General features: G+C 40.1%; 1 protein-coding gene across 2 annotated transcripts in view; it reads left to right on the forward strand.

Moving 5' to 3' along the window:
- The window catches only part of LOC126876531 (epidermal growth factor receptor), a 172,889-nt gene that overhangs the window by 64,229 nt on the left and 83,762 nt on the right, over positions 1-24,898 (forward strand). Inside the window, exon 1 of one of the 2 annotated variants that reach the window (XM_050639389.1) lies at positions 3,086-5,562. The exons of the other annotated variant lie outside the window; for it this stretch is intronic. The gene's annotated coding sequence lies outside the window, so the exon portion shown is untranslated. Of the gene's footprint in view, positions 1-3,085; positions 5,563-24,898 lie in introns of those variants that run through there. 2 annotated transcript variants of the gene reach the window in all.

A 24,898-nucleotide genomic window follows, 5' to 3' on the forward strand; every position in this document is an offset into this window, starting at 1 on the left:
GTCGCGCGTTTCGTGGAACGGTTCGTTCGAATGTACCTCGCTGCGGGTATAATGCCCAGAACGAGTCCACGAGGCAACGGAGTAGTTCGTTTGCCTGTGCAATGGGGACTTAGATCGGGAGGGTAGATTAACAGAGGGATACACGTGTCAGGCTCAGATTGACGCGATTTCATTTTAACGAATTATCTTGACCCTATCGGCCAGGAATAGCAGAGAAGCGGAAGGGGTGTCGTTTTTCTTCTCCTTCGTGGAGTTATAGTCGATGGCGTTTCTTCTTTCCTTGCGCAGGTATTTCGGATTTCTAGAGAGGTGGCTGAAGATCCGGAGTGATGATAATTTGTCGAGCGTTTTGTTTTCGGGGAACGAGGCTTCTGTATTTTTGGTCTTTTCTTATTTTTATTTTTATCAGAGAGGTAGAAAGTATCTTGTAACTTATTATTACGACTTACTTAGTACTTATTGTAACTTATTAAATATCCTTCTTTTATATCGTATTATATCCTGTAGAATCATACTTTTCCTCGTTGTACCGCTAATTACGATTCTCTATTTATTAAAAAAGTAATCAAAATCGTTTCTTCAGACGAGTAAACGAAATACAGAATTTTTCCAAACAAGGATAAAATACGTACCAAAATTCTATCATCTATTCAATCGAATTTTTCAATCTCCTTTGCAAACTGCTTGATCGTTCCAAGTTGCACTTACCGCGGACAAGTAGAATTCACGATCGGTAGACTTTAAAGGTGAACCGTACAATGCTATCTAAATCAACGTAACGACTGATTCTACAAGCGCGGCCAGTCGACAGTTGCACGGTTAACTCCGGTTAAAATCAACGTTTCCTCGAAACTACGACTCTGTAAATCAATTTGCATGCTCGGTTATAAAGCTCGTTCGCGTTAAAATAAGCCGCGGCCAGCATTTATGTAAATGGAAAACTGTCCACCGTCGGGCGCGACATGCGTCTGCACTTAATTTATTTTTCTCCCGGCAATTTTGTAGCGCGTTGCAAAAACCGTTCACATTTAACCGAACACCGCTCAAAGCGAAAGATTGCCTCTGGCAACGGAAGGATTGCTTGAAAAATGAGTTTGTATAATTTTAATAGCACGTTCGTGATTTCGCTCGAAGGATGGTTATCTACAAGTGCGAAGATTGATCGATACGTTCGAGGATGATTGCTAATACCATAGGAAGTTCATCCTAGCAGATGATTCTTCCTCTTCTTCTTCTCGTCTACTCTTAATCGTAGAAAATTGTTCCACGTGTTTAGAGTTATAATTTACAAGACTTTCAAACATTCGTTACCTTCTTAAGCTTTTAAAAAATTCGACGAGGCTAATGTAAAGTGTCGTCAGTAATTTTTTGAAGATTTTTTTAAAATTACGTACACTTTGTCTTGGAACAACGTAAAATCTTTGTTCGACGACCTTTCGACGATAATTCATGCAGATTCTCGTTGTCACGCAATTTGCGCAAAGTATTACGTCATAATTGGGATTAGTAGCGAGATTTGTTTTGTTTTCATCGGGTCCTCTATAGATTCGCCACGTAGATAGCCTCGCCTTGGAACCGGAGCTGACAGAACGCATCTCGGCCGCACGTTTTACAAGTTGTTTTACAACCAAAGGATACAACGCCACACGCTGAGAGCCCCAGGACCTCTCCCTCTCCGCGCGTTAGCCGCCGCACTCCTTTGTCCTGGACACGGATTCGACTTTTCGACCGTGCTCCCGGCTTTGAAACGTTCTGCTGTCGACGCCTCCGCGACTCTACAACGTAACTCGCGCCTAGTGGACAGTTTTACGTGATCAAACCGATTTCCGTTTGTATATACTTGTGTCACTTTCGAGAGAGATCTTCAAAAGTTTGTTAAATTGTCCGATTTCTCGATGAACTTTTGTCGATCGATCAGTCACGTTGTGACGAATCTTCTTAGGAATGTTAATTAAGAAATTTTGTATAGAGCAAAAGTGGAAGAATTTTTTAAATATTCGGAAAGAGAATGAGTTAATCATCAGAAAATTTCCTAAGCGATTAACAACACTCTTTTAATTCCGTAGATGCTTAGCAGTTTGTTTTCTCGATCATTTTCTACGATAAAAAAGTTCTATGATAGAATCGATATTGATCGCTTGCATTTATAAAAATAAACACACGGACATATACATACAACAGATTGGTTTGATTCAACGAATATTGCTTAGCGGATTTCCTACCAATGCATATAAATTTCAAATGAAATCCAAACAAGACAAGCAATTTCTCTATATTATAAGATTCTTCCTCGGTCTTATCTAACACATTTCCCTGTATCATATTAGGTATTCATTAGGCATCTTTATCGTAACCATTATACCAACTCGTTACTAACACTAAGTAGTAAGCTGCGTGTGTCGTAAAGAGTTGACGACTTTAAAACAAATACCGCTCCTAGCATTTGGATCATTAAAATCCTAATTACTGTCTATCCTATTGCAAATAACGTTGATTTACTTTTCCTCGATAAATTATTCCTCGAATCTCATTAAAAGATTTTTTATTAAGAATCAACGTACGATTTCCAAAGCACAATTGGTAGTGGCCGTATCGCGTCGAAACGGTACAACTTTTTGCTTTGCGTTGTCGCAACTGGAAACCTTTCGTTACCCGTTAAGCTGCAGGACATTAGGGTAATTAAGCGATCGAGGGGTTTATATAATCGCGCCGCCACGTTTGGAATTTATAATCGATGGAGCGGCGCCAACCGCTATACTGGAAATACTGGATATTCCGGAATAAGAGCACTCTCACTTTGCATGTCGACACTCTTTCCGCGATAGGCTAGCGTTCCTTCGCCGATAAAAGTGCATCGCTTATCACGCCTAGAGGCGTCGCGATGGTTCGACCAACTCGATTTCAAGAAACGAACCCGATCTTGTTACCGATAGCTTTATACGTCGTTCTACCTTGAGGTAATTGTCGCAAGATATAGACAGCTTTCTTAGTTTTTAAGCTTCTCTTTGTTTCTCGCTTCTTTCTATCTCTTTCTCTTATATCTTGTAAACAAGACTATTTTACAGCTACGAAGATATCGAGAAGATAAGCGACAACGTTCATCTGCTTAAAATAAAAAAAATACAAGGTTACAAGGTCTGAGAATCGACCAAACCGTATAACCGCGATGACCCAATGACAAAAACGAAGCTTAGGCTAGTTCTATACAGAGATGTACGTGACTAGGTCTCTCTTGCATAGTAATTTATTACGTAATAATAGTAGCGGACAGGGACAAGTTAAATCAAAGTCGTAGATTATAAGCGACTTGTTTATAATCCAGTATATAAAAATACCCGTCATACATGCGACGTGTATCTTCATATGGAACTAGCCTTTCAACAACAAACGAATATCTAAATTTCACAAGAGCAATCCGAAACTGCAAATATATCATGTACTGTTTGACGACATGCCTAAATCACCGGTGACTGGCATGATTCGCGTAAATACGTTTTACGAAGAGGCTGGCTAATATGAAGAGGGCACCGAGAGCGTTGGGAACGCCTCATAGGTTAGTCGAGGAATTACGATGCGGTTGAACGGTACACGTGTAGACTGGGTATGCAAGGAAGAGCCGCCTCAATTATCAAGCTCGTTTGTAGCAACATTGTTTACAGCGTCTGGCTGCTACGGAGTATTTATCCGCGAGCTTATACCCCGGACGCTCGGACGGTTTTACAACCCGTGCCCGGTGCATGGACCGGCTTTTATACCGGTACTGGTATAAAAGCACGCGTCTACGTGCCTTCTCGAGGAATAATTCTTCATTAATTGCGATCGCATGCGCGGCATTCCTCCCACTGAAACGATGGTACGCTTAATTCCCAGGCTAATATTTCATTAGATCGTGGTATAGTAATATTGCGCGAACGGACGTTCTGTTGGCGTTCGTTGTGCAAATATTCGCGTCAACCTGATCCCAAGTACATATATTTCAAGCATAATATCCTGGCGTATAACGTATTATCAGAGACCGAAGAATAACGATCGGCGCGAGCCATAAAAGTCGCCGTCTGGTTCGAGCTGCGCCGTCATAGAGAGAATTCGAGGCTATTGTCTCATATCTGTAAACCGTATCGAGGGAAAAAAGTGCGTCTGCCGAACGACTAGGTTCTCAGGATCCTTAGCCAGAACCCTCTGGCCGAAGCAAAATCCAAAGAGTCCGTGGTCGGCTGTCGTCCACGGGGAAACGTGAAACGCGGCGCAACGCGTACCCTGTCCTCGGAATTCTCTCCTTCCCCAACCTCTCTTCGCCTCTATCCTTCCCTACGTTGGATTCTTTTGTTTCCCGCCGCGGTACCCCAGTCGAGATCCTATCTGCCGTAAATAATTATCCTGAAGAACCGGCAGATGCCGCGGCCTCGCGTTCGAAACCGCGTTCGAAAGGACCAAAGGGGGCTGAACGAGCGTGTACCCCTTGGGATTTTCATTTTAATCATTGATCTCGGGCCAATCGCAACGATTCCGCGCTTCCAAATATTCTCGATACTTTGAGGATCTTCTTCGATACACTCGAGACCGCAGAATTCTTACGTTTGTGTTCGTTTATGATTCGCGAGCAAGTTGGTATTTGTTCGAAAGCAACCCCTTATCTGGTTCACGGACGCGAGTTTCGTTTCGATAACGGTGATCGGGAATGTACAAGATCGGTCGAAAAGTGGCAATTTTCAGAATTAATCTTTTAACGGTGCAATCTCACGGGCGGAATCAGGTGATTGCAGGGTATTGTTGCTAACGCGATTTCCTTTTTCGGTGTAAACGAACTCGATAAGGTACGCTTTTATGGCTCGCGCGTAATTGACCCTCTGATTTCGTTTTAAGGATACGGTTCGTGAGAAGCGATTTGTTTTAGAACGTACTATACTTGAAGATTGTTTCAGGTCGGCCAGATGATTCTGATCGTGACAGTGAGATTCGATACTATTAAAAGATACTGTTACGAATCTCAACGTTTACAAGTATTTTACAGCTTTACTCGTTTTTGTCGAAAATTATTTCCATCTCTATAAAGCGAAGAATTTTTCAGAGAAACGTAAATTTGGCATTTGGGCGAAAGTTAAAGACACCTATCCTACGTGTTAATTTCTTTAAAGCGTATAAATTATTTTATAATAGAGTAAATGTAAATAAATATAAAATTGAGATTATAAGTTTCTTATAAGCAGACGACGTAATTCCAGAACCGTTGCTCCGAGGTCTGGTTGTCCTCGATCGGCTAAACAAATTACACGTTAAACGACGTGCCCTGTCTCGCGCATTCGTGGCAGCCCGAGTCTAATGTCACCCTGAGGGAGCAATTTTCAGGCGTTTTACTCGCGACACACGTTCCACGCCTCTGGCCCTATTGTCTATCCATACGCGACCAACGCGCAATTTATCCTCGAGGACACTGTCACGATCAGAAGAAAGGAAACCCAGCCTGTCCTTTTTCGTACGGCCGCGAATTGAATTGCATGAATCTACCAAACACCAACGAGGAAATTTTGAAGAGGACGAAGATGAACGACGCAACAGATACCGGTGAGTGTACATCTTCCTTTCTATTATCTTCACTTGTTTGTTGTTATGTAGGAAATTATTCCAGAGAAGTATATTTTTACATCGTAAAAAGAAACAACAGGATGTAATAGAAAAAAATTTATAACTTGAAAAATAAGCCTTAAACGACATGTTTGTACATGATCTTTCGTTGTCGTATCGATGTCTGGAATTACGAATCTTATAAATTTTTTTCCAACAATCTGTATAGAAAAAAAATTGCGTCGTTGCGAGGTTTGTCATTTTTCGTATTATTCCGAAAAAAATACAAGTATATGCGCAGTTTGGTAGTCGCGTTTAGAGACTATTGATTATCGAGAATATCAACAAGTTAAACACGAGTATGTTCGCTAGCAAACCGATAAAAGACGATAATTGATAAGGAAAATAAAAATGGCACTGTGGTAAATAGTAGTACTATTACTATATACTATGATATGATAGGACGTTTTTAAATTGAATATCAGTACCAGGTATAAAAATACTTCTATTCTGAGATTCGAAAGTCACATTTATGACTATGACAGAAATGATGCAAAATTAAAATGTGATAGGATTTAACTCGCAAAAAATAACTCTCTCCGAAATTGTCCCATCTTGACGAAACTTCATCAAAAATATTCAGACATATATTAGCATTTTTCAACAATTTTAAAAATCATTGTATTTTCACCACTTTTTCCTCGAGAATTTTCCTCATTCCTGTAACCTCGTCAGAAACATGACTTTCGATAAACAGTCTTTCCTTGACGCAATATTCCACGTATCCAAAACTTAAAAAAAAAAACGTTGATCCTTTAAAACTACCAGGATGACGCACATGTACTTTTATACATATTTGGGAAGATTGAATGTTTTACGAAATCCATTGACCGGTCCATTGGGCTCCCTTGATTCACAGCTCTCACAATAATCCGTAAATTATCCGCACAGTTTCGCGCAGTGTTCTCCTCGGACGGCGATAATTTATCGAATCCTGCGGATCGACCTCGTTTCACGCGACACTTCTGCCAATCGCACACCCCAAACGGATCTGGAATGCTGGCAAACCGTAACGTTGTCTCGCGTCTGATTTACGATCACGATCGATCGTTACACGAACGACTATCCGCACTCGCAGAGTCGAATTCCACGGTTCCAGTGTTCTTCAGCGTCGTAAGACGGAAGTATGTATGTGTTTGGAGGCTGCATCTTGTTCCGCAATCGGATCAATTCGATTTCATAGGGGTTTCAAAGGCAGTGATATGTACAGTCGTGAATTTCGCACTGAGATCGCTTTCGCGTTTGCTACATACGCTTACTACTACGCTGCCCTGGCTTTAACTTAGTATTCTATTGTTTGCTACGACGTTTGCATCGAGATAGAGGTGCTTGCTACTTGATGTTTAAGGCGAACGAGATGTCGAGAGAATACCGTAGGACTTGGCATAACATTCCGATTGTATGTTAAAGTTTTTTCCGAAACGTTGAAACTCTTTTTGCTTGTTGAAGTAAGAGCCAGATTGAGACACGAAGAAAGGATCACGGCAGAGTTAATGTTAATAATGAAAATCTATAAACAACAAGAGAGAATAATGTGAAAAATATTCGAATCATAAGATAATTTATCGTGATAATCTGATAATATACATGATAGTTTATCGATATTTTGTAATAATTCTTATAAAAAATATGACGATATTGTAAACAGAAAGTTACTTCGTTCTAGAAATTATCGATTCGATTATCTCGTATTTTACTCGAATACTACTATCAACGAGATAAGAATTTCTCTAACATTTTTTGAACCGAGTCAATCGAAGGATTCAAATATTACAATTTATAGGACATATCTTATCGAATTATGTGTTGTAGTAATCGACTAGGTAATCGATTCATTATGCTCTCTTCTTCTTTTTACTATAAGGAATCAACTATCACTTGTAACAGATAGTAATGAATGGATGCCTATCAAGTACTGTTTTATCGCCAACAGATGCTTGAAAGTATATACAACTATCTATCGCTAGTGGTTAACACGGCCAGTAATAACCGATTGGCTCGCTTATTTTGTGCTGCGTCCTATCTTCTCTTCTTCGTATGGCTAATTTGTTGGCATATGGTCATATGGCGTTGTCTAAAATATCTGGCGGAAGATGAACCACGAGAACCAGATTGTTTTGATAATTGTGCTTCGAGGCACACCTCTACCTAGCACTTTGCCGATATTAATCAACACGCTTGGGGGTTATCAAATTTCTTGATTTACTTTTGTTATAATTTAATTTGCACATCTTCTCGTCCACGCGTATCCTTATCGAATTATTTCGAACGTGTTTCCCATTTTCGATAGTTTAGCGTAAATCGATCGTTCCGCAGTTTATCGGAATCTTCTTTTGCTTTTAGTTTTGAATTTTATTTATTATCGATATTTGAAATATTCCACAACTTCTAGATAGACCGATTAAATTTTTAAATGATAAAGGAAAACGAAGTTTCACTACGATATCGCCGCGGAGGAAGCGATTTTCGCCTTTTAAAAAGCACACGTTTTAGAAAAAATCCTGTTACAAAGTATTTTTAAATAACAGATAAAGTTTAACTGCAATATCGTTGCAAAGAAAGCGATTTTCGCCTCTTAGAAAGCACATCGCCGGCAAAAAGCCGGCAAAACAAGCGTATCTTCCCATCGATTGCTCGCAAGAAGCTCATGAATATCCGCTTTACGGTCTCAAAGGTTTCGCCAAACGATCACCTGAAACTCAGTCAATCACGAAATGTCAGAGCGACTCTTGAATTATTCGCCGGCCATAAATCGACTAGCCAGATTGCCCCTGGTATTTGCAAAATATTCAGTATTCCTGCTCCGTACGGAACGATCTCCGTGATCGTTGGTCTCGCTGCTTTTCCACGAACAAACTACTTATGAGCCAAGGTGAGAATCACCGCGCGAACTGGCAGCTCAAAACGGTCAAACCTAACAAAAGGAATAGGGGAAAAAAAAGGAGAGGAACTGAAAGAGTCGTTCGTGCCAAGAACGTCGAGACGAAAGAAAAGCGGAGGAGCAAGAATTCCTGCTTGCAACGATAATGTCTGGTTCTATAGCGATTGTTACGAGCCCGGTAATTATCGTCCTGTACGGACTAACAATACTGGCAACTGTCAAAGTCCGCAACTACGGCGCTCGATGATTAGTCGACGCTCGCTAAAAGTCTCTGGCTCGAAACCGACCGGCTACGTGCGAAATTGTGAACAGGTTACGCGTGTAAGACCTTGCTTCTTCGAATTGGAGGAAAAATGACGGCTACGTTGCATGAATCTCGTTTAGCAACGCTAAGTTTCTCGAGAAAGAGGTCTTAAAACGCGTCTCATAAGATCGTTGATCTCGTCGTTTGGAAAAGAGATTATTATTCCAAACAATTCTTACCTTGAGATTTTTAGAAAGATCAATCACTCTGCTTCTGGTAATTGAAGGATTTTGAAATTTAGCCAATTTATTGACGCAATGTTTCCTTTCTTCCGATGTTTAAAATAGCCTCTAATGATTAAAAATTAAGTTGCCTTAGCCGTTCGATACGTATGCGCAGATTTCTTTAAGGAGCAATTCTTTTTTTCAAACGGACAATGGCTTCAATTTTGAAAGATTACGTCAAAGGTTATTAAATTTTTGTACGCAGATTTGAAATATCCTACTAATGCGATAACATTGTGAAAAATCGAAACGTTAATTCTCAATGCTTCCAGCATTTTCAATTTACGGTGCAGCAAATTGAATTTACATTTGAAGCTCGACGTTCCAATTCCTGGGTAGCTTTCCAATTGAATTTACTTACCATAATGTAGCAACGATATTTAAACAGAATTGTAAATTTGATTTCAAACAGGATAATTAGTAGCATTAAAACGATTTGCTCGTTTTCCTGAATTCGTTGGCTACGGCTATTTATCGGAGAATGTATTTGACTATGTGCAAACGTTACATAATTTAAAGGCGATCGCCAATTCGACACGAACAAGTTTTCTACAAACTATCGCGAAAAAAGTAAGAAACGAGACGAGCAGAAAGGGACACGAAAAAGCGGCAACAGTCTGTCAACACCCTTGTAATGTAATTTGCAATTTTAATGCCCGACCATGAATCCCTATTCCGCACGATTCAAGTCGGTTGCGTTATGCGAGGATACGTAACTCGATAGGGTAATAATGCAAGGCTGATGCAGTCATGCAAATTATTATTCAAAGGCTGGCGTATTCCTCGCGTTGAATCGCTCGATCGGAGATATTATTGTTATGCGGTCGCGCACCTCTGCGTAATTACTTTTGTCGTGACACCGGTCCAAGGGTCAAAGTTGAACCTTTTACGTAGAAAACAATAGAATTAAAATTACAAATTATTAGAAATTAGAATTACATGTTACAACTTAAAACGGCATCGGTTAAATCGAAGTGGAATTTTCTATTTACAAACGTTTCTCTTCGCGTGGTTTACAATCGATCAAAAATCATAATTCGAATCGAGTGACCACGATGAATGACATTCGACTGTTTCGACTACGAATACAGCGAAAGCCATGAATGAGCTAAGGTTATGTTTTCATGAGTCTCACGTATCGTTCGCACCGAAGTAATCGCGACGGAGTGTGTATCCCTGCTTTGTATGCACTTTTTTACTACCACGTGGATCGTAATCGCCATTACCAGGCTTAATAAGCTGTAAACAAAACGTTCAGACTGCGGCGTTAAAACAATATCAAGCAAGGAAATATCTCGATGAATAAACATTAGCTAGAGTGGAAGATCTACGTGAACATTCTCGTCGAAGTTTACGTAGCATGGTTAATCGGGTAAATTATTGTTGAATCGTTTCTGTGTCGTTATTTCTTAGAAATATGACTTTGTAATAGGACCACTTGATCGAAGGATTTGCCTATGAAGTTGATTCAAATTTTACCTCGTTTAAAGTGATGAACTTTAGATGGATACATGTGATCGTAAAATAAAAGATATTCATTTCCGAATACTTAAAATATTCGACTAACGACACCGATATCGTATAAATTATTGTTGTAATTTACAAAAGTAAGTAATTTATCTTTCGAGAAATCAAACATTGATCGTGTACCCTAACATAGTAGTAATAAAATTAACAAATGTACCAAATATACAGGGTGGTTGGTAACTGGTGGTACAAGCAGAAAGGGGGTGATTCTACGCGAAAAAAGAAGTCGAAAATATAGAATAAAAATTTTTCGTTCGAGGCTTTGTTTTCGAGAAAATCGACTTTGAATTTTCGCTCGGTACGCGTCCACTTTATCGCGCCTCGTTATAACGGATCTCACTGTAGATCGTTGTCTCGATGGAAAAATTTAAAAAAAGAAAATTTTTATTCTATATTTTCGACTTTTTTTTCGCGTAGAATCATCCCCTTTCCGCTTGTACCACCAGTTACCGACCACACCCTGTATATTTACTTGATCGATTTAGTTTCAAGAGACTCGTACAACGAATTTGTATTATATCGATCGTATCGATAGATATAAAATAAGAGTTAAAAAAACGAACGCGTATCGTCAAAACGATTCAAAAAATCGCTCGACTCACCTCGCTGGAATTATTATACATCCCCGACACCCTCGTAGATTGTCCGTGGCCCCGTTCCCCGAACAATCCCCTTACACAATATTTGAACACGTGACTCGGTCGTGCCCCGACGAAAGTCACTTTAGACAGCAACAGTTAAGCGATCACACTACATATTTGTTTTCTCCATCTGGCACGGTGCGTAGGTTATATGCAGGACGGGTCGGGGCCCCGACATTCTCTCGACGATTCACGGCGGGGAACGAACTGCACGGGGCCCTTGTACTGTTACAACGACCCGTAAAGAAGTCGATATTATTCCTACGTACGACGGTAGTTACCGTTGACATTCCATGCCCGAGGGTTACGGGCGGCGCTATGCTCGTAATTCTCATTTTTAAATTACCTCCGGTGTTCACCTATGCGTGTACATACGCTGCTCGCCTTTCTATGTCCCGCTTGATTCGCGTTGAAACCGCTGTCCACGGAGATTAGGATGAATAGAGAACGGGTGTAAACTGGTTCGTGAACGTTTGTGTAACACACGAACGAAAATAGTTAACTTGTGTGGTGTGTAACGGATTCATCGTGGAGGATATGCCGATGTTTTGCTTAAATTTATAAAGTACGAGAGAAGAATCTGCAGAACGTATTTCTTTATTTGGCATTGGTATCGGTGGTAGGCGTAAATTGGGCGTACATATTTGGAAAACTTTGATTTTGCGCTATTTGGTCTGTACGAAGTAAGAAACTGATATTTTAGAAAATTCACTTGTTAGAATTTATTCGCGTTCTCTTCGTGTCTCTTCGAATATCTTTCTACCAATTTTGACATATTTCATTCGCGAAAAGCATGGAGTACACGAAAATTAGTGACGTTTAAATGTTTCGAATACTAGAATCAAATACATAAATAGTATGTGTCAATAATATTTAGTAGAAGTATAACTTGCATCTTGAGCGCGACTTTTATGATCGCTAGCGGAGTTCTACTTTACGTTTGCTTGATAAGATTCGTTCTGTGGATTCTTCCAAAGGAATGTAGGAGGCCGTGGAATTTGTAGAGTAATACTGTTTGAAGAACAACGTGTTTCGTGTTGGAGCAATAAGAGAATCGAGTCAAACAGACCCGGAGCCTGCCAACTCTATTTGGTTGAACTTGGTAATTTGAAATGTCACGCTCACAGCTGTATCACGAGAGAACGAGTTCTGTTTACCGTGGCTTTTCGACGCGCGTATGTTAAAGAGAAGCTGAACTCTGAATTAGCAGCAAGAGCAAACAGCTGCAAGAGCCACTTTATTAACTGCTTGCCTCCACCTCTAGATAAAGCACCTTAAATTTCAACGATAACTCACTTTTAGGCTCCAAATAAACTCGTCATTTCGAAAAGACAAAAATATAATTTAGAGATAACACGGAGCGCCTATATATAATACTTTATCGTTCGAGTAAAATGACAACTGAGAAAGAAGCAAATCCTATCGATCGTAGACCTTTCAGTTGCAAAATTTTTCTCTGATCGAGTAAAGTCTAACGACAACATTGATAACGAAGATACTCAGAAGCGTTGAAAGTAAACAAAGAAATTGATCACTCTGTACGTTCGTTTGCGTTATACGTGGAAATGTACCACGAACAGAATCCTACAGGCGAAATCTTCGATGAAATCGTAAACGCTTCAGGAACTTCAACATCATCCACAAGCGAGTTTCAACATATCCATCGATACACCCTACTGTGAGGTTTTTCAAATCGACTCGGGAACGAGGTCAGCTCGGTACTAGCTCAAGGACTTACGTGGAAACGATAACCGTAATCTCGATTCGCGTTACACGATCGCGACCGTGTAATGCCTAGTTTCCAACGGATCTTGTTTACCAGAGGAACGCGATTCCAGCGATTTACGCCGCAACTCGAGGTAAACGACGCGCTATCGGCATTGCAACCAGCGATTCGCAATATTTGAGTTGAACATACGGTCGGAAACATCGATAGTAGCCGCGATAAGGACCACTGACGGCCCCCGGTCTCGATTGGTTGTTCACCACCCCATGCAATAACCGTTGCAGATAATCGAATTACACACAAATGCTTTATCGCCAGGTGTAACCGGCCGCGTTATTCTCGCGAACTGCGGCGTAAATCGCGTACCAGCCACCGATATTCGTCACGTTCGATCCTCGATGCCGGGAATAGATCGCGTAGGAGGTTAAGGGAGAAACTCGTCTTCCCGTGATCGGTCACCTTGACATTTCGTGGACTGAAATAATGTCGTGATCGGACGAAGCTTGTAGTCGCCTTTGGACTGGATTCGTTCTGTTTCTCGCTCTCAAACAGTGAGATTAGCTCGATTGAATTTGATTTCTAACGAGTAGAATTTTATTTGTTCGAACAAAACGAGATCGAAGACGTTTCAAGACACCTGTTTCGAACGTACAATGGCTGATAAAGTATTTGCACGTTTATTTCTTCAAAGTCGACTATTACAGTTAGCGTGTTACGTTTCTCGGGAAACAGTTAATAGACCAATCCGCAGGTATATTGAAATTTCAATGAAATTACGATGAAATATTCTTCTCTTCTTTAGCTGAAGAGAATAATTGACCTCGACGTCGGTTCTCTCAATCGCGATCAAAGACGTTCAGGTCAAGCATTATCTTAGTTACACGTTTTATATCACGCTTAAATATTGATTTCTACATATATCAAAATAAGGAAAGCTCGATACCAGTACTTATATAGTCACGTTTCCCTTCTACGAGTTCAATAAATCTTCGTTCGACATTCTGTATCTTCTTTTCTTATTTATCTAACTACGATCTCTATCTTCGAGTTAAGTATAATTTCGTATTCAAATCGTGATATTCATTTGACTTCGAACGAGAAATTAATTAATATTTCCATATTAATATTATACTGCCGCGTTGAAGCAACGATGCGAAAATGTGTCAGTGGAAAGATTATGCAAGCGTACGAAATCAAATAGAAGATAAACGCAATGAACAGAAAATTAATGTGGAAAGATGGGATACGATATCGAGGAAAATCTTAGAAAGTAAACCCCGTTAAAAGTTAATGGCACGAACGTGAAACATTAAGTATTGAATGGAAAGGACGCCCACGTGCTGCCTATCGCTGAACAGACAGCTTCGTTACCTCCAGACAGTTATTTTCCGATTGCGTTTGGAAAGCAACAATAACGCGCTAAACTATCGCACGAATAAATAACATGCTTGCACTGCGGCATAGTATGTAGAAAAATTACTCGATGTGAAAGTACATTCAAGAATCTGGTTTCGAGAAACATTGCTGAAGAAACATTTGGAAATGAGACTTTCGACGAATCGATCGTTTTCCGACAAATATGATTGATAAACGTAACATAAATTATAAATGCGATGAAAGAAAGAATCGAGCTTCCGTTTTAATATTTTACTGTCGAGTCAAAAATATGTCGTGTGCAGATATTCTTCGCTTTTTCTTTTGTAACCAAAATACTTAAGAAATTGGCCATTTAAAACTTGTTTCTTGAAATTCGCTATACAGCATAGATTTTGAAAGTAGCTTCTTATGCATATAACAACTATCCAACAAATTTCTATTATAATTTACATCGACACTGCATACATAGCATCCGATAAAACGAGGAATCTATTACTCATAACTTCTAACTTGTCAATATACTAATATCGTTAGTACAAGACCCTACCTTTTTACAAATCAAAAATAAACTTCAAACGGGAAGAAACAAAACTCCCAGTTCTGTATAAATGTACGTAATACCGTCAGCTGTCACAATCGTGTAAACCCACGATTTGCCGTGCTACCGATAACGCCATCCAATAGATCCTGAATCCTGACCATAAATCCAGTAGTGGCGGCAACGTCTCGATGACATCGGTCACCAGACCAACCGTGTCTCGTAAACTGTATGGTTCGAGGAAAGGAGTTTGATCGTAAATATACACGATGTCATGGCACGATGGACAGTGTGATATCCCAGCGAGACAGAATTACTGCCTACAAAATTGTACTATAATAGATTTTGGTTATGAGACTTTCTATTAATGCAAAACATGGTATTCAACCGAACGTTGATAGATATTTAATTCAGTAGCGCGTGTATCTATGTCACTTTACTTCTGGCATATTATTTCATCGCTTATTTTATTTATTCTTATACGATACGCCTTCGCGGATTCAAATAATCCTACCGAATTATTTTCTCGTTCTTTCATTTTTTTCATTTTTTACCTCATAAAAGACTAATGGTGTCTTACGATATTCGAGTTTCATCATTCCGTACAAAGTTCAAGATTAAATTTAAAGCTATTGAAGTTTAGGAAACTTAGGAAATAGAGCGATCCAACCTTACCGTATCATCGTTCGTGACTCGAACTTAACTCGTGAATTAAAAACATGGGGAACGGCGACGAGAATAGGGTGTTGCACAGTGGATGTATGTTAAGCACAGGCAGCGATAAGGCGCGGCTAAACCGGCCCAATCAGCCTATGTTTCACGTTACCCGCGACAGTCGCGACATTACCACTTTATATCACCTATCGTTCCCCATATATATTTGGTGTTGGTGTGCATTACGCTTATACGCGTCCTCCATCGATGAAACCGTACATACTTTAGCCTCTACTGGTATAGGAATGTAGAAAACGTAAACACGAAGGAACGATATCAGCCCTCTCTGCTTTATGGTGTCGCCAATTTTGTTTCGAGAGCTAAGATCTTTACGACTCTCTTTGTCACGTTTTTAGCCTTCACATCGTATATATTATAATATCGGAACGTTGGTACTGTTGTTATTGATGTTATATTGATTATGCGAGTATTATGTGTTATGGTTGAACAGAATTTTCGATGTTTATGATTGGAATTGACGAGGTGGATTTGAAAGGACGATGAAATATAGCGTAAGCAGATATTGTATCGCTTTATCGTAGTTACGCAGAGAACGTAGAAATTAGAAACACGAAACATTTCTTATCAAATTCCATCTTAGCCCTCCATAAAACGCATCATTCTCTCCTATGAAGTTTCTTCTCCTCGTCTCCAATTAAAATCCTAATTAACCTCAACCGACTCAGCCCTAATGACTAGGTTAGGCTTATAGTTGCTCCTGGAGCCCTTGAAGACTAACCAATCCCTTGGAGCAGAATTGTGGTGAGATTTATCGCTTTGCCGCGAGAACTAATCGCGCGAAACGTAGGTTATAACACGAGGCGGCGTGTGTCGAAACTGTGGGCCTTGTCGACGGTTATACACGATCTGTGCATGCCGGGGGAACAATTATAAAACGGCGGCTATTGCCTAATCGTCGTCGATCGTTCTGGCGCGTTCCCGTGCAATTGTACGCCTAAGCACAACGGAACCGGGTCTCATGTGGGCGAACTCGGCTAGACACTCGGAGACCTCTCCCAACGCAGAGTTGAGTCAGCGGTTCCTGCCACAAAACCGATTCGCTGGAAGCTGTTGTATTTTATTCCATACGCACGGTCCATCAACGCGGCAATTTCGTTTAGAGTAAAATAAATACGGCAGAACCTTGATTTTTCGAATATTAATTAATGAAACACTTGACTACGGTTCCTTGAAAGAAAAGATTGAGAAATAGGGCTAGTAATTGAAGGAAGTTATCGTTTCGTAAAAGTAAAAGGACAAATCGTTCTTAGATTTCTGATAAATTGTTAATTTCAAAAGTGGTGAATCAGAAAACGCGTTCCATGACAGTTACAAAAGGATTCTACGATTTTGAAAGTTGAAAAATCTCTGCAACGTTTCAGAATAATGATATTTTAACATAATACTCTCAAAATAACAGAAATTGAAGCGTAAATCACGTTCAACCGCTATTAACTTAGCAAATTCTGCTTGTAACGTTGCAGCGAGAACTCGTAAAACATTGTGCAAGCTATGATATATCAAATCGTTCAGAATTCGATACGGTTCTCTCGTCGACCAACAGGGAAACCAATTTTTCTTTTGACCAAGGTATTTACGGCTCCGTAGAAGAGAAGGATAAAAGTACACGTGCTGGCCGATAGTTTCATTCGTCAAGGTTACCTGCAAGCGCTTACACGACTGTACGTACGACTGACAGATTGTAATGACCGACAGACCACTAATAGTTGCTGTTATTCAGCATGCGAGGCCCTGGCACGAAGGGATCACGGGAACTTTATGGGTATGATTGCTGTTTGCCCCGTAGCTACCCGTGCACGTTTGTAATACGTATGGTACAAGTCGCTTCAAAAGTGATGCTGCATCATCCCGACATATACATATATAATGTATATGCAAACGAGAGGATGTCATGTACTCGAAATAAAATAATTAGACAACTTGTAATTTGTAAAATTTACTTTGTTGTTTTATTGTCAAATTTATTACTGTGTCGAGGGAGAATTTATCAATACCAATACTCGTATCTTGTTACTTGGAAAGCTCCACTAATGATATTAGTTCAACTGTACCAGAGACTCCAATTATACTATTTTCATATCTCGCGCGTAATGCGGCCGTTTCTCAACTAAAAAATTGATGAACAAATGTACGTATATAATATAGTTTTCGCTACACGCTCCATTAATTGATTACGTAATTGGATACGGCGTTTGTGTATAGAAACTCATGAAGTTTCTTATTTGATTCCACATCCTGCCGCGCATGTTCCAAATCGTTGGAAATATGGCGTCGACTTGCATAATACCGGCGCGTGAAAACATTAATTATCGGTACGAGTGGGAAACACGACCGATTAGAACCTTCCTAGCGATTAACTGCAGAAGAAAACACGGAGTTTAGCGTAGCATTTTGTCCTACTATTATTAGACGAATTTTCATAATAACGTATCTTTATTTTAATTACAGAAACGTATCTAAAGAAATGTTTAAAGAACGTTTTGAAAATGTAGGAAAGAACATAAATTATATACTCTTGGAAAAACTGGATCTCATTTCAATATTTCATCAAGGATCTTCCGTGTTCAACTGAAAGATCATAATTAGCGTAATTGTACCCCTATTAAGTTAATTCCCTTGATCGCTCTTTTTCTTATCAAGGCCTTGATCCTAAGCAGGTAACGGTGTTATTGCGTCATAACCTTACGTGCTTCGTGAAAGATTAAGAAGAATATCTTTTTGAAAGAAAGTGGCTGTTTAAAAAGGATTGCTAGATACTAGATGCTGACCTAAACTTCTGAAAATAAAAATCTTCATTTTTTTCTATAACATTTACGATTCTTTTTAAATCTTAAATTTCGAACATTCTTCGAAAAAGGGAAAAATACACATCGTTGTCCGTTTTTAGGTGTAATGAAACCTAAAGACTTAAAAGTTCAAATATTTTACTTTATTTGGTATGTCACTGTATTAAATCTTCAATTGCACTTCATCGTCATATCCTAAGCGTCATTTGTGTCGCAAAAAACACCCAATATAAATCCAGTCAAAATCATTCAATTTGTTCTATAATTTTCGTTGATCGAAAAGCGAAATGCCTATAGCGCTCCAAGATCCACTTGCAACATCATCGCGGCCTGGGAAGGCAGCGTGATAATGGGCAGGTTGAAGTTCCCGATGCTTTCACACCTCCACGATGCACGAAGAAAGAAAGAAAGAAAGAAAGAAAAAAAGAAAAAAGAAAGAAAGATAGAAGGTCGAGTCGGGTGAAGAGTCGGCTGGATCGGTTCTCGCGCGGTTTATCGCCCCTTACGAAATTCCCGGAGATAAGAGAAGCGGGTACCAAGGTACGTATTGTGCGAGCGCGTACGAGGTAAAAAGGTAAGAAGAGGTATACGAAGAGGGAAGAAAGGAGCCGACCGTGCTTGCTGTACCTGGAGTATGTAAGTCCGTGCACCTTCGAAGGTGTACGCACCGCGGGCAAAAATAAGGATAGAAATAGCGGCAATTACCGACAGGCCGAGAGAGATGGGCGTATTCATCATCCGAGGTCATTTGAATACCGCGAGAGAAGAGACGACAGAGGCGGATCGACGAAGAACGAAGAATCGCCGCGGAACGAATACGAGAAGGACGAGGAAACGAAGAGAACGAGTGGGACAGAGGCGGAATGGAAATGGTGTAGGAGGAAAGGAGAAGGAAGGCAGATTCTACGCCAGGTTGTACACAGGTATACGCGGCCGATACAGAAGGGAGAAGAACGATAGTGGACACGAAGGAGGAAAGAGGGAGGCAAGAACCGGTTGCCGAAGAGGTAAACACGCGAAGGTGATGTACCCTCCGTGCCTCTCTTCGTCACTACAAAGTGCCGAGACTCCTCGGGGATCTGGAGTGACGTTCCCGAAAAGTCAGCGGATCGGAGAAGAGTCGTCGAGGCGGAAACACGAGGGAAAGCACGAGACGTCCAGCCGATAGCGTTGCTCCTCGATCATATCGGTTTGGACTGGACTGAAATCAAACGCGAGGGCCACGCAAGGAAGAAGATACGACAGGTTTCTCGGTTGGAAAAAAAGATAATAGAACAACGAATATACGTGTATAAACGTCCGGGGACACGAGGTTCGTGAGGAAGATGGAAGTGAAATTTCAGTGACGGATTTAATAGACGCGACAGGGATACGATGGACAGACGAGGTGGATGGATAAAAAATTACACGAATTCCTGGTTAGGATGGCAGGTGTAGCAACCTGTTATTCCACGATTCGGTTCTTGCGCTGAACGAAGGCCCAGAAGAAAGGCTAATGTTTTGATCCAGCGTGGATTTTACTCACCGCACGTCGTAATCTCGAGACGTATGCTGACTTTTGCTCCGGTTAATTCCCAAAAAAATTCTGGCCCCGGCTGTTTTTCAACGCGAACCGGGTGAAAGTAGCTAGCTCGCTGACTTTTAAACTGCGCTCGCGGCTTTCCCATAAAAAGCTGCTCCCTGTGATTCAGCGTTGCACGGTCGAACATGTGTCAAGAAATTGGCCGGATCGGCGAAAAAACCGATCGCGATCGAACGACAGCGTGCACCGGGACGTACCAACCTCCGACGGACTGACCGAGGGAAAAAAAAAAATGAGAAGGCAAAAAACAGGGAAACCTTCGAATCGATAATATACCAATATACGTTATTATTCCGTGATTTCGATTAAATTACCCTGTTGTTACTCACGAATCATTACTGGTTCGATAACTTTCTTTATCCGACTTATTAATGTCCGACTTTCGAAATCATTCGATAACCTCGTGCTATTAGCGGAACGAAATTACCCGTATCGTAACAAATAGTCGGTTAATTACAGAATAATTCAACTCTCTCTACACAGGATTCTATATAATACAATTCTTTACGTGTGTGGGGTGATTTTGAATTTGGTAACAAATTTTACAAGATTAATCTAGAATTACGCAGGGAAGAAGAATATTATAAAATTTATTAAACTTCGAACTTTCTAACGAAGCGTTCACGATCAGTAATTTGCGTAACGCTATTCCCTCGTCCTCTTTGATAAATCACACAAATGCAGTTTGTTAAGAAAGTCGAAAGAACTGTACATATTTTCTTGTCCTGCAAACTATTTTTTCTCTTCGAAATCGGCATTCTTGCAACGGTACTTGTTCGCGTTTCGTATACTCAACATCATCCATTCGGAGCTCCGTGGAATCGCTTTATCAACGCACAGTAACGTAAGATGTTTATTGACACGTGTCAACGAATGCTAGTTAAAATCTCGAAGTTAACGTCGCGCGGCACATTGCCAGCCACTCTTTCTTTTTACCGCCTTTACGGTCAACCAAGGAGCCGCGCGATTTTCAGAGGAATGCCAGCTATTATTATCGGTCCGCTTACTCAAGTTCCAGCTGATTTTTAAATCCTCTACCGACAATATGGCTGAAGCTCGTCCGCGGAATGTCGATTCTGCCGGCGTAATTGAAAAGAGTTGCGCTTCTTATCCAGTCTGCAACTACGTCCACATTCTTAACGCGCGTCTAATCCCTTGTACCTGGTGCTGTTTCAGCTACTGCTCCGATTAGTCTCTTATAACACTCTTATAACTGCCTTTATCAATCCGTATGCCCCGTTCACATTGAGAATATTTAAATATTTTAGATACGATAGATAGATTAGATAGAAGATATTCATAACTTGAATAACGCATGTATCTTTATATACAAAATACGATCGTTCTGAAAAATTGTTGTATACCTTCCGAAAAAGTCAAACGATAAATCACTTCTTGGTCTTCTTGTGCCTGTTTATGCATTATTTCGCCGAATTACGGAATTTTCGATCCCGGTCTAATTAATCGGAACGAGAATTGATGTATAAGCAGATGAACATAGTAAAACGAAACGTTTGTCAGCTCGGTGCAAGTTGCTGCATTTAACCAGGCATTGTACGATTTGTTTTCTTCAAGTAGTCAGAGGATAGACAGAGAAAAGAAACGGTCGTGTTTAGCAACTCTTTTCGTTTCCGCAAATATTGGCAATCGTGGGACGATTCGTGGGAGGCGCATAGCTAAGGACGAGGCAAAGAGGAATTTGTCGAGCCGCAAGGTCTCTTCTTGTTGACGAGTTTGACGGGTCGACGGCTACTCGTTTCGTTTTCCATCATCCTTGAATGTTCGCGGACGCCATCGATGCTGTATCGACACAGCTGACGCGAAGATGGCGCTAAAAATTGAAATTATAGTTCGATACTTCTCAGAAATGCTTCAATAGCGCCTCGATAGTTCCTGGAAGTAACGTGAAACGCCGTTAACCTCAGAGTTTTAAACAAATAAGCGGAAGAGAATTAAAAGTCTTATTCGTACAGAATGTAATTTTTTGCTTTGCAAAAAGCATATAACCTTTGAGTTATGTAGGTATATTATGTATTTTATAAAGTACTATTCCATAAATTACGCGTTACTAGTCGTAATATTATTCAAAAATAATGAAAAATATTTGTGCAGCACAGGATCTTAATTTCTTTTTCTTTTTAAAATTTACACCAAGCATATAAAATTATCTCAATTTTTAACAAACCTGTTTTTCATTTGCTACTTTGCTGCAATGTACCGAACGGGTAAAAATTAAAAATACAAAAGTGTCGTTATATTTTCTTAAAAAGAGACGAACATGGACAATAGTCACTTTTGTTACGAGCTGCCAATTCTCAGAATACGACAAAACAAACACAAATTGCAGAACGCATCCAACACACCTGTTCCTCAATAAGTCAAGGATTGAAAATGCCATGGAATTGAAGTACAGTATCATGCAAGTCGGCTTCATAATCGTGTCCGTTTCTCGTGTTCTCCAGCCCCTCATTAGGGGTGACGACGAGACGGTTCCAGGAAACGAAAACTCCCTCGCGAGACGGAGATTCTTAGGAAACGACAACAACGGAAAGACGCCCGTTCGATTTTCTACGCGATGAACAATGGCCCCTGCTGCTAACACGAAAGTAAAATACGAAGGCGCGGACAAAGGTTGTATAGACAGAAGAGGAAGAACGAGAAGGCGCGTTCGCGTTGCCGAAGGAAGGCGGGTAAGGAGAGTGAAACGAACGAAAGAGCGAACCAAGTAAAATAAAAGCACTGTGGCTCGATGGTGTTATCCTCGCGGCGCATCTTTTGCACGCTCCTGTAGCCAGGTATATTCGGTCGGAGCCCGTAAGTCGTTGTAACTCAACTTACGTATATACGAAGGATTCATTATCGGCGGAGTCACGTACTAAGACAGACGCGAATCCGCAAATGGACTAAATAAATAATTTTGCCAGGGATTATTATTAACGAGTTCTTGGAACCGACGCTCGATCTACGCGAGCGAACCGCGCTCCCCCTTATCGATCGGCTCTTTGATCGTTAACATTCTCGCGGAAACCTCGCTGCGGATCTTACTCTCTCGTTCTTCCTCTCTGTCTATATACATACATACGATGTTTCTTGACTTAGGCGACTATACTTTGATATCGTGCTTAGTGCACGTGTATCACGGAGAACCTCCATAGTATCTATTTATTTATCTATTTATGGGAAAATATATCCATTAGAGTAAACATGTTCTACATAACATGAAATTATTAAAAATTCTTGCAAATTAAATTCATAAAAATACGTACTATTTCATACAAATAAAATTCTATACAAATTAATATAGATCAGGATAAGATACAGCACAAAAAGTTCTTAATTGCAGGCTTGGGTTGGAAGAAAATATCAATGGAAGAATAAACAATGGAAAAGTAAACAAAAAATAAACAAACATGGAAGAATAACATAAAGGTAACCATACACTATTTTATGAGGCTGCACGTGAAAAAAATCATAATGTCTCAGACTTTTTATTTATCTAACGCAGACTTTTGTATTCGTTGTATTTCTAAAAATATGTAAAATTATTATCCTATTCAAAAATTATATTAAAAACATCAAGTATACTTTCTATTGGGAAAGAAACCGAGCAAAGGAGGAAGCGTACGCTTGTGTATGCGATTCCGAGGAAAAATTCGCGTGACTGTCCGGTGTGAGGAATTCAAGGAACGTATGGACGAAGCGAGCGGTCGAGTAAGTTTTGTGACATAAGATGCAAGGGTTATTCAAATCTCGTCGAGCGGTGCGATTTTTTCCAAAGGCGAATTCCTCGGGTAGCGGCGCCACTGTGCTTTCGGAACCGGTATTCTCTTCTGGCCAACGTTATGGTCGACACTCTATGCCCGTGGTATACTTGGAAGCCGAGTTTCGCGGGGAGAGTTGGCCGCACGAACGAGAGAGGTTCACGGTGCGAGATCGCTCGAGGGTGCTTCGCCACTTTTCGTTGCCTCGCGTCGCTTTATGGTGTCTCAGCGATGAGTAAACGTCAGAATCCTAATAAGAGAAGCATAAATGTTGGCTAGCGAACTGGCAACGAAATTTATTTTTTCTTAAAAAGCTATAATTTCACGCTTCTTACGAAAGGTACATACTTTTATGTACACTAGTGCTCGTATGTGCGGTACATGTAGATATACATATACTTTACATATGGATATATGAGCGTTTCTGGTAGAAATTATTCAGTTTCATAAGAATTATGCGATTAGAGAGTCGAGCGGAAAATTTTAATTCCCGTAGAAGCAGTGTGGTATGTAAATCCAAGTAGAACTTCCATAATACATTCCAAGTCTGGTATTTAAGAACTCCGTTTCTCGATATCCGTTAAATATTTGCGACAAATAAATGTGAATCCTGAAACTTGATTCGCACTATACATCTAATTGACATTAAGTAATCGACTGGCAATAAAGTAGCAAAAAGCTACATTCTTCTCGGTAGAGGTGTTAAAAACCTCATTATACCGAATGACGAATTTGTTAGTTTTATAAAACGCTGTCTGCCACTGCCAAAGTAGAAATTCGTGCTAATAAGCATTCTCACAATTCGCAATTCCAAATTAATCTACTTAGAGTATAACAAAAAAAAAAAAAAAATAAAAAATAAAAAACACTGCAGAATCGAATTTTTGTCGACTGTAAAAATTACAAGATCGAAGTAAAACGATTCTCAAACGTTCTATATCAAAGAACTCGAAAACATTCAATTCTTCGACTCCTCGAATAATAATAATGACAATAGTAATAACGAAAATAAAGGTCAAATTCTCCATTCCAAGTTATTTTGCCGCCACTGCTGACAATCCAGATTTGCAAAGAACATTAATCCTTCGTAAAGCTTAATTCTTCGTGAAAACTCTTGAAAGTGTTGGCCATCCATAATACACCAGCGGTCACGCGATCGCAAGCGCGCACGATCCCCCTGGATCCACACCGATT

This window comes from Bombus huntii, chromosome 2, assembly GCF_024542735.1.
Source record: "Bombus huntii isolate Logan2020A chromosome 2, iyBomHunt1.1, whole genome shotgun sequence".
Taxonomy (NCBI): Eukaryota; Metazoa; Arthropoda; class Insecta; order Hymenoptera; family Apidae; genus Bombus; species Bombus huntii.